The sequence below is a fragment of the Lynx canadensis genome, chromosome C2, assembly GCF_007474595.2.
Source record: "Lynx canadensis isolate LIC74 chromosome C2, mLynCan4.pri.v2, whole genome shotgun sequence".
NCBI lineage: Eukaryota > Metazoa > Chordata > Mammalia > Carnivora > Felidae > Lynx > Lynx canadensis.
The window spans coordinates 115,360,534-115,371,649 of NC_044311.2; the positions used below are offsets into that span (position 1 = coordinate 115,360,534).

General features: G+C 37.4%; 1 pseudogene; it reads right to left on the minus strand.

Annotated features, from left to right (window-relative positions):
• Positions 1–337: 337 nt before the first annotated feature.
• On the minus strand, positions 338–6,993 carry LOC115522916 (annotated as a pseudogene).
• Positions 6,994–11,116: the final 4,123 nt, after the last annotated feature.

Sequence of the window (11,116 nt, forward strand, 5' to 3'; positions counted from 1 at the left end):
GTTTCTTTTTAAACTAGATTTTGCAAACACACACCCATGAAAATGGAAAAAAAAAAAAAACCCACGAGGTTATTCTGAGATTACTTGTAATGTCTACAATAGATATACTTCAACCATAGCTCTGTTTTATGATGCCAAACATGCTGTTCTCTAAAGTATAGCCTATATAATAAAATAAAATCAACAGAAGTCTATTTATTTTTGGCCTCAAAAAGTGACATTTATTAAAAAAAAATGACAAGATGTCCATCCCTTGGCTCCCTTTCCTCCCCTCTCCTGCTCCTCTTCAGTGCCCCCTCCCCCCTTATCCTGCCCAAGGACTGAACTCCAGGTACAGCTAGGTAGCAGGAAGCACCTCAGATGATGGTTTCAGCGACATTGGGGGGTATACATCAATGGAGGTGTTGTAGAGTTCTCATTGTCTTGAGAAATTCTCCTGTCTTCTTCTGTCACCATGTTAATAGCCACACCCTTACAGACAAATGGTCCATCACAATTGATTCTGTAGGTACAGTTTTCCCTTTTGGTGGGAAGGTCGTAATTGAGGACTAAAGAAACCTGTTGCACATCAATGCCTCTGGCCAGCAGGTCAGTGGTAATAAATACTCTGCTAGAGCCAGAGCTGAACTCTCTCATGATAACATCTCATTCCTTTTGGTCCATATCTCCATGCATGGAGGACATGGTAAAGTCTCAAGTGTGAGTCTTCTCAGTGAGCCAATCAACCTTCCTTCAGGTGTTGATGGATATGACTGCCTGTATGATGGTCAGGGTTTCACACAAGTCACACAGTGCATCTGATTCCATTCCTCTTGTTCCATCTTGACGTAAAACTGGTGGATATCTTCCAGGATCAACTCCTCTTTCTTGACCAGAATCCAAATGGGTTCCCTCATGAACTTCTTGGTCACCTCAAGCACATTGGAAGGCATTGTAGCCGACAGCAAAACCACCTAGGTGTTGCTGTTGAGCTTTTGGAATATGTCATAGATCTGGTCCTCAAATCCATGGCTTAACATTTTATCAGCTTCCTCCGGTACAAACATCTTGATGTATTTGGGATACAGGTATATCCAGTTAAGCATATCAAACACATGACCTGGGGTATGATGATATGGGGAACTTCCATCTGCAACTTTTGCACCTCAGCACACACACTGGTCCCCTCAATGCAGGCATGGCAGGAGGCACCCACGTAATTTCCTAATTCCATGACTATCTCTGTATCTGCTGATCCAGCTCTCTGCTGGGTGCCAGGACCAAGGCCTGTGTAGCCTTTAGTTCCAATTCAATCTGTCACAGAATTGATATGGCAAAAGTGACTATTTTCCCAGTCTCAGATTGGGCTTCAGTGATCACATTAACCATTGATACAAGAAAGAAGGGCTCACTGCTGGATGGCAGAAGGCTTCTCAAAGCCATAGGCATAGATGACACGGGAAAGGGAATCAGAGAGGTTCATGTCATCAAAGCTATCAACTGTCTCATTCCAGTTACTCTCAATGAAGCCTTTGGGGTTCTATCACATTGGGGCCATTGTCTCTGGATTGAGAATCCTGACTCGCAGGCGTGAACCTTAGAAACTCAAATCAACATCATTCTTTTTTTTTTTTAACTTTTTTTTTTTTTCAACGTTTATTTATTTTGGGGACAGAGAGAGACAGAGCATGAACGGGCGAGGGGCAGAGAGAGAGGGAGACACAGAATCGGAAACAGGCTCCAGGCTCTGAGCCATCAGCCCAGAGCCTGACGCGGGGCTCGAACTCCCGGACCGCGAGATCATGACCTGGCTGAAGTCGGACGCTTAACCGACTGCGCCACCCAGGCGCCCCTCAACATCATTCTTAATTCTCTGTTTATTGAATTTAAGGAAAATAAAAACAGAAGAAATGTTCCTTAGAGGGCAGAGTATTGTTAAACATACTCTTACTTGGAATGCTATCCGAATAATTAATTACACTGTCTCATACCAGCTGAAGGTTGATATATGTATTGCCATTAAATACCAATTTTCACCTCAGTAACGTTTTTCTCACATTCTCCATCAATTGTTTATTTTAAAGTGCTTTGCTAATATTGTAGATGACGAGATTGTAGGCAAATCTTATTTCACTGATTGTGAAGATTCAACTCTCCTTATTGTAGGGACATGTGTTTTTCTTCATCAATGATTAATTTTTTTTACTAACTTTTCCCAGATGCCCATGTAACATGTAATCATTGACTTGTAAGAACTTTTTAAAAACTGTCATGTTGTAGTAGACATTTTGAATAGGTTTTTTTTTTTTTTACATAATACATAAACATGGCAAAATTTTAGCATTACAAATGTATATGTAACACATTGTACCAGTTCCTCTCAATAAAGGCAAATGTGTTTATAAAATAATGGTGCCTATTTTCAGAAATGACAAGTTGTTTATGTATGTTTATATCTACCTATTTATTTGGGTATCTCTCTAGACATAACTATTGATAGAAGTTGAATAAAATGGTATCTAAAATAACTGTCTTCATATAAATTAATTTTTTCACTTTACAATAAATTTTGAGCATTTTAAATATATGCTGATATGAACAAATCATATCAATATTAATGACAACAGAATATTCCATTCCTGATATGCTATATTTCTATAAATTATTTAATGAGCTTACTGGCATTTGAACAATACTATTCAAGAATTTGCTACCAAAAATATGTCTGCAATATATCTAAATAATCAGTGTTTTAAAATGTGTTTTGGTTAACAAATTAAACTACAACCTAGATGAAAATAATAAGGTTTGTCCTATGATGTGTGTGTGTGTGTGTGTGTGTGTGTGTGTGTGTGTTTATGGGGAAAGAGGATAAGAAGAAAAGAAGATAAAATTAAATAGGTATTAATGTCCTTGCAGAGAGTAAAACTGATCTTATTAAACTTCAACTTTTATTAGAAAATTTAAATTTAATGTTACCTGTCAAATATGTACATAAAAGTAATCAGAAAATTTGAGAGTAAAATACATAGTTTTAAATATGTAAACAAAATGAAGCAAACTAAAATCACCAAAAAGTGGAAAATGGAGTGTATAAAATAAGTGGATAATGACAAGTAAGACCACATAAAACCAAATATGGAATATATTCAAACTCATCAAAAATCGTTATGCATATGAATGGTTTAAGCCTACTGCTTAAAAGATACTATCTTTCTTCTTAAATCTTACTGTCTCCTCTCTAATGCCATATATTTTTGCACAATAGGATTTTAAAACAAAATGATACAAAAAGTTTAAAAATAAACAGAATGGAAAGATCCACTAAGTGTATATACCAAACTTAAAGTGGATATCATATTTTTCATACTGGAAAAACTAATCAAGATTTTGAGATGTATAGCATTGAAAAAAAAAATTATATATATACATACACACACACACACACACACACACACACACACACATATATATAATTTTCCACACAAATTGCCAACCCATTTCTGTATCCTTTTGATATGAACACATTAATATTTGATCAGTTTCTTGTGTGCATTTTTCATTTTCTCTATTTTCCCTGTTCTCAGACTTGGAAATAGCTATTTCTTCAAGTCTCACCTCTTCATTATATTGGAGAATAGTTTTTAGAATCAAAGTCTGGTTGTTACGTATACACATTACTCTTGGGAGGTCACTGCTTCTAGATTATTTCAGTAGCAAAAACCTAGAGAATATATATACTTTAAATTACAAGTTACATTTGTATTTCTAACTCAAATTTAACAAAAAGGTTTTTACCTATTTTATTTAGTACTTTTATGCTATAAAACTATTTTATTTAATGCTTTTATGCTGTAAAAACTGTTTCCAAATAAATTCAATATATTTACATTTTTTTAAAACATATATTAGGGAATAATTGTAAATTCATTTATAATACATTTGGTGTAGTTTGAAAGAATGTACTTTTTAAAAAAAGTGTTTATTTTTGAGAGACAGAGAAAGAGAGAGAAAGTAATTGATCAGGGGAGGGACAGAGAGAAAGGGAGACACAGAATCTGAAGGAGGCTCCAGGCTCTGAGCTGTCAGCGCAGGGCCTGAAGCAGGGCTCGAACTAGTGAACTGTGAGATCATGACCTGAGCCACAAATTCAGACACTCAACTGACTGAGCCAACCAGGGGCCCCAAGAATGTACTTTAATGTAGCGTACAATTACATTGTCAACATTACTAACAATAAACCTATTGTTCATTTTTGATTGAAAATGTACCAAAAGTGTATTTATAGTTCTTTCTGTTTATACATGTATGTGTGTGTGTGTATAAATCTATATAAAGAACTGTGTTAAAATTACTTGAAATATTATTTAGGTCTTATGTCTGTGGGGTTTTTTTGGTGTTTTTTTTCCAATTTTATTGAGTTATAATTATAAATAACGTTGTATAAGACATGGATGTGTTACCTATTTAATATAGAGTTGGACTTATTTTCTAATGTTTGTACCTAATTTTGCATTCATTTTTCCTACTTTTTAAGGTATTTCCCTACAGGTGGATGAATTTCATTTTTGGAAGTGTAAAAGAAATACGGTTCAAAGTCAAAATCATATAAATGTATTTGCTTCTCCCTGTCAATTCCCTTTTTCTAAGTTTTATGTAAAATTGAGTAGTTCATATTTCATTCTTGCTCTCTTTAGAAATTAAAAAATATATATATGTTAATCTTATTTACCTTCTTTCTTACAGAGAAGAGCAAGAGCATACTATATTGGCTTTTTCTCCTCCCCTCCACCCCCAGTTGCTCACTCTGATTTCATCACATTCTTCCTTATTCTTTCTCACAAAATGATAGATCTCTTCACAGATGAGTATACTACAATTTAGATTCTAATGACAGGATCTTTCTCTTATTTCCAATCTCAAAAATACAAAATTAACAGAATAATTAGACCTTGCATTAGTTTACCTACTGCTGAAATACACACACACGCACGTGCACACACACACACACACACACACACACACGCGTACGTATATAAAAAGATTCACACATGTATACTATGGGTCTCAATCATTATATACATACTTGTATGGAAAAATTCTAGGGGCGCCTGGGTGGCGCAGTCGGTTAAGCGTCCGACTTCAGCCAGGTCACGATCTCGCGGTCCGTGAGTTCGAGCCCCGCGTCGGGCTCTGTGCTGACTGCTCAGAGCCTGGAGCCTGTTTCCGATTCTGTGTCTCCCTCTCTCTCTGCCCCTCCCCCGTTCATGCTCTGTCTCTCTCTGTCCCAAAAATAAATAAACGTTGAAAAAAAAAAAAAAAAAAAGAAAAATTCTAAAGGATTTTATGGGTTCCAAATCCATTTTCAGTATTTCGTTCCTTAAAAAATAATGATAAAAAGCATGTCTATGTCAATAACATTTTTTCTGGTCTACTCTTGTTTGGTGTTTCACTGTCTGACAAGAGAGAATGTAATTCTTACAGCATTCTCATTTCTTGTTTTTTTTTTTTTTTTATACCTTGACACAAAGCATTTGTTTTTAGTTTTTGTTTTTTTTTTCCTTTGCTCAAAGGGAATGGATGAAGATTCTTTTTCCTTATATAGTCAGCTCTATTTTTTTTTTCCATAGTGATCCGTGTTGTTCTGTTTCTACAGTGTTCTCTGAATATACTAAAGAAATAAGATGGGGTAAAGAATAATCTTCTAACTTGTGAGTTGTAACTAAAACTAAATCTTCATTTTCCTGTCACATAGTGTTGTACATGATAAGATATTACAAGAACTAATTCTAAAGATGCTTACAAGAATGTGCTCGAGTGCCAGCTCTTGTTCTTACTGGCTGTATTGTCTCAACCATTTTGTTTTACTTCTCTAATCTTTGGCTTTATTGTCTATAAGAGAGAGAGAACATAATATAATGGTTATTGTATTATATTTACATAATTATTTGTGTATTACTTTAACTTATATTTATATAATAGTATGAGTAGTAGATTATTGTTAGAATTAAATGAGATTGGGGGCCTAGGTGGCTCAGTCAGATCAGTAGCCAACTGGCTCATGTCATGACCTTGTAATTCTTGAGTTTGAGCCCCCACATTGGACTTCAGCACAGAGCCTGCTGGGGATTCTCACTCTCTCCCTCACTCCCTGCTCCTCTCCCCTTGTGTGTGTTCTCTCTCTCTCTCAAAATGAATTAATGAACTTTAAAAAAATTTTTTAGAAAGAACTAAATGAGAGAATATATATCACATAGGAAATAGTCTGACCTATAAGAAATGGCCAATGTTAGAACTTATTTGTATAGTTGTTATAATAGTTATAATTAAAGCACTCTGTAAAATGTTCTGTCATTAAAAGCCAGAAAGCTACAGGGTAACTTCATGCTATAATTTAGATAAACATGATTAACATGACAATGTTTATGACATAAGATTTACGGAGATATATTAAGATGCAAATTTTCATACAGTGTTCATTGCAAAAATAAAAGAATATTAAAGGAATATAAAGTATTGCTAAACAACATTGAAAGATTTGTGACAATAAAAGTAATTGTGATATTCTTCATATGTGTACTTTAACACATGTATATATTTTATTTAAACAACAGGTATTAATATTACAATAAGATAGTAAATAAGTAAATAAAACACAGAAAATCATGCCATGTTTTTAAATAATGGGCTTAGGAAATAATTCATCCGTTTTCTCCAAAACACAGATGTTTTTAAAAACATAAACTATTACTTATTAAGAGCATGAAAGTGATCTGCAGATGTTACATAACAACTTAATGCAAACCACGATACTCTGAAGGTGCATCTAAAGCCTTCTCAAATGAAATATCAAGGTTACCTGTTTAAGCCATCTAAGCCATCCCCTCTCTTTGCTGACTGCACAATATTTATCTTGACAGATGTCAGCTTTATAATGCTTGTGAGAAGTTTGTGGCTTTCATTACCTGGATTTACAATAGTGTGCAACAGAGGCTTAAATTGCACATGAGCCATGACAGCTGGCAAAAACATGCCAGAGGACAACTTTGTCAAACCTAGAAAGCTCAAGAGAAGCTTAGTGGAGTGAATGAAAAACGTGAAAGTTGGAGAGCCTAGAGACAAAAGAAGAAGAAGAAGAAGAGAAGGATGGCTAAGCCTCCAGATGATTGCATTGGCATTCATTACATGTGCCTATGGACAGACGAGTAGCATTCGCTGAAATCATTCAGAATACATGCAGAGGGTGTATTAGTTACATGTGTGTTCAGTGGATTTATGTCTATATTTTATCCTCCTACAGGTTTATAAATTGATTTGATATGCTTCAATTTGGTTGCTTATCAGCCAATAATAAAAGAAAAACTTCTGTCTCTTAAATAATTCCCATGAAAAAAAAATAGGTGAATACAAACTTTCAGTTAGTCTTTGCCTCTTAGAAATTTAAGGAAAGGTGAAGATCATCATTTACCTTATTTATATCATTTATAGGAAACTGCAGTTCTTAGAAATAATGAACATTCCATCAAGTAGAGAGACAAAAGTAAATTATGGAGCAGAGTTTATATCTCTAATTTGAAAACAATCAGAGTATTTTACTGTTGTTGTCACTGAAATATTCTCATTAAAAATAAAGTGGCAGTAAAAGTAAATCTAACTATATTCACTTTGGGGACAAAAGCAACAGTATACTTAAAATAGATATGGCCTTATTCTCTTTAAATTAAATTGAAAACAATCTAAAATATTATGACATGATACTAATCATGATAAACAAAACTGTAATATTTCTTTTAAGAACACTCATGAACAGATATAGGACAAATATTTCATTTAGTTTTTGGTTCCTTTGAGAGTCATTAGAAGCAACTAATAATGATATCATTCCATTTTTCTTTTCCAACACACACACACACACACACACACACACACACACACAAACACACACACACACACACACACACAAAGATACATACTTTTTGAGGTTTAATAATATATCAAATGCTTCATATTTATTCACAAGAGTCAGTAGCATAATATAAAGCAATAGGATTAATTTTTAAAATATATATTGGCATTCTACCTGTGTAGTTGAAAAATGGACTAGAGGGGCACCTGGGTGGCTCAGTTGCTTAAGTGTCCAACACCAGCTCAGGTCATGATCTCACAGTTTGTGAGTTCAAGCCCTGCGTCGGGCTCTGTACTGGCAGCTCAGAGCCTGGAGCCTGTTTCGGATTCTGTGTCTCTCTTTCTCTCTGGCCCTCCCCCTCTCTGCTCTGTCTCTCTCTCAAAAATAAATAAACATTAAAAAAAATGAGTAAACTATCTCAATAATTAAAAAAGAAAAATGTAGTAGACACAGATATAAAAGTGGTATTATACACTGTCTCAGTTGTAGAGAATTTTATACCCTAATTTGTGATAGAAATCATATGCAAATAAAATAACTGGAATTATAACAATATATAAGAACTACTAGCAAAGGAGGTGAGACATGAACATATGTATTTAGTTAAGGAAAATGAATACAGCCTTTGTATTAGGATTATCCAGCAAAACAGAACCAATAGGATGTGTGTATATAGAGAAAAAGAGAAGAGAGGGTGAAGGAGAGGAAGAAATGTTAAGGAATTGGCTAACAGCGCAGAGCCCAGTGGGGGGCTTGAGCCCGCGAACCTTGAGATCATGACCTGAGCTGAAACCAAGAGTCAGACGCTTACACGACTGGGCCACTCAGGCGCCCTGGTGGGTTGATTTTTAACTTTTTTGTGAAAGATGTTGCAAGTAAAAGAAATATGGTATACTGCTTTCAGGTTGGGTCACTACTCACTATTTCTTACCATCAATGGATATACTCAGTATCCTATTTTGTAAAGTTGAGCTATTTATGATTATTTCACCTCAAGACATAACTAACCAAGTACACAGCACTAATTTTCACACATGCACTTAATGTTGTGACCTTTAGAACATTACATTAATGACAAATAACAGAGACATTATTCTAAAAGTTTTACTTCTTTTTAAGTAATGACTTTATACCATAAATCCTAATTACATTATTAGGATGACCCAATAAAAATATACTATTCTTTTTTCCCCTGTTGATAAAAATACACTATTCTTTTTTCATGTGGAAACTTGTCACTAATTATGAAGGAAGTTTTCAAAGGATGTTTATATGTATTAAAAAATATTGCTCAAAAACTATGAAAACCCATCCAGTTAATCAAAACAATTTGTTGAAAAACTCACTTTAAGGAGGGGAAGATGGCGGCGTAGGAGGACGCTGGGCTCACCGCGCTTCCTGCTGATCACTTAGATTCCACCTACACCTGCCTAAATAACCCAGAAAACCGCCAGAGGATTAGCAGAACGGAGTCACCGGACCCAAGTGCAGACGAGAGGCCCACGGAAGAGGGTAGGAAGGGCGGCGAGGCGGTGCGCGCTCCACGGACTGGCGGGAGGGAGCCGGGGCGGAGGGGCGGCTCGCCAGCCAAGCAGAGCCCTCGAGTCCGGCTTGCAAAACCGGAGGGGCCTGACGGACTGTGTTCCAACAGCAAGCGCGACTTAGCGTCTGGGAGGTCATAAGTTAACAGCTCTGCTCCGAAAGCGGGAAGGCTGGAGGACAAAGGGAGGGTGAGCTGCGGAGCCCCCGGACGACAGAGCTCAGTTTGGCGGGGAACAAAGGCGCTCGCCAGCGCCATCTCCCCCGCCCATCCCCCAGCCAAAATCCCAAAGGGAACCGGTTCCTGCCAGGGAAATTGCTCGCTCCGCGCAAACACCCAACTCTGTGCTTCTGCGGAGCCAAACCTCCGGCAGCGGATCTGACTCCCTCCGGCTGCCACAGGGCCCTTCCTGAAGTGGATCACCTAAGGAGAAGCGAGCTAAGCCTGCCCCTCCGCCCCCGCCGCCGTGCACCTTGCCTTCCCACCCCAGCTAATACGCCAGATCCCCAGCATCACAAGCCTGGCAGTGTGCAAGTAGCCCAGACGGGCTACGCCACCCCACAGTGAATCCCGCCCCTAGGAGAGGGGAAGAGAAGGCACACACCAGTCTGACTGTGGCCCCAGCGGTGGGCTGGGGGCAGACATCAGGACTGACTGCGGCCCCGCCCACCAACTCCAGTTATACACCACAGCACAGGGGAAGTGCCCTGCAGGTCCTCACCACACCAGGGACTATCCAAAATGACCAAGCGGAAGAATTCCCCTCAGAAGAATCTCCAGGAAATAACAACAGCTAATGAGCTGATCTAAAAGGATTTAAATAATATAACAGAAAGTGAATTTAGAATAATAGTCATAAAATTAATCGCTGGGCTGGAAAACAGCATACAGGACAGCAGAGAATCTCTTGCTACAGAGATCAAGGGACTAAAGAACAGTCACGAGGAGCTGAAAAACGCTTTAAAGGAAATGCAAAACAAAATGCAAACCACCACGGCTCGGATGGAAGAGGCAGAGGAGAGAATAGGTGAACTAGAAGATAAAGTTATGGAAAAAGAGGAAGCTGAGAAAAAGAGAGATAAAAAAATCCAGGAGTATGAGGGGAAAATTAGAGAACTAAGTGATACACTAAAAAGAAATAATATACGCATAATTGGTATCCCAGAGGAGGAAGAGAGAGGGAAAGGTGCTGAAGGGGTACTTGAAGAAATTATAGCTGAGAACTTCCCTGAACTGGGGAAGGAAGAAGGCATTGAAATCCAAGAGGCACAGAGAACTCCCTTCAGACGTAACTTGAATCGATCTTCTGCACGACATATCATAGTGAAACTGGCAAAATACAAGGATAAAGAGAAAATTCTGAAAGCAGCAAGGGGTAAACGTGCCCTCACATATAAAGGGAGACCTATAAGACTCGTGACTGATCTCTCTTTTGAAACTTGGCAGGCCAGAAAGAATTGGCACGAGATTTTCAGGGTGCTAGACAGAAAAAATATGCAGCCGAGAATCCTTTATCCAGCAAGTCTGTCATTTAGAATAGAAGGAGAGATAAAGGTCTTCCCAAACAAACAAAAAACTGAAGGAATTTGTCACCACTAAACCAGCCCTACAAGAGATCCTAAGGGGGACCCTGTGAGACAAAGTACCAGAGACACCACTACAAGCGTAAAACATACAGACATCACAATGAC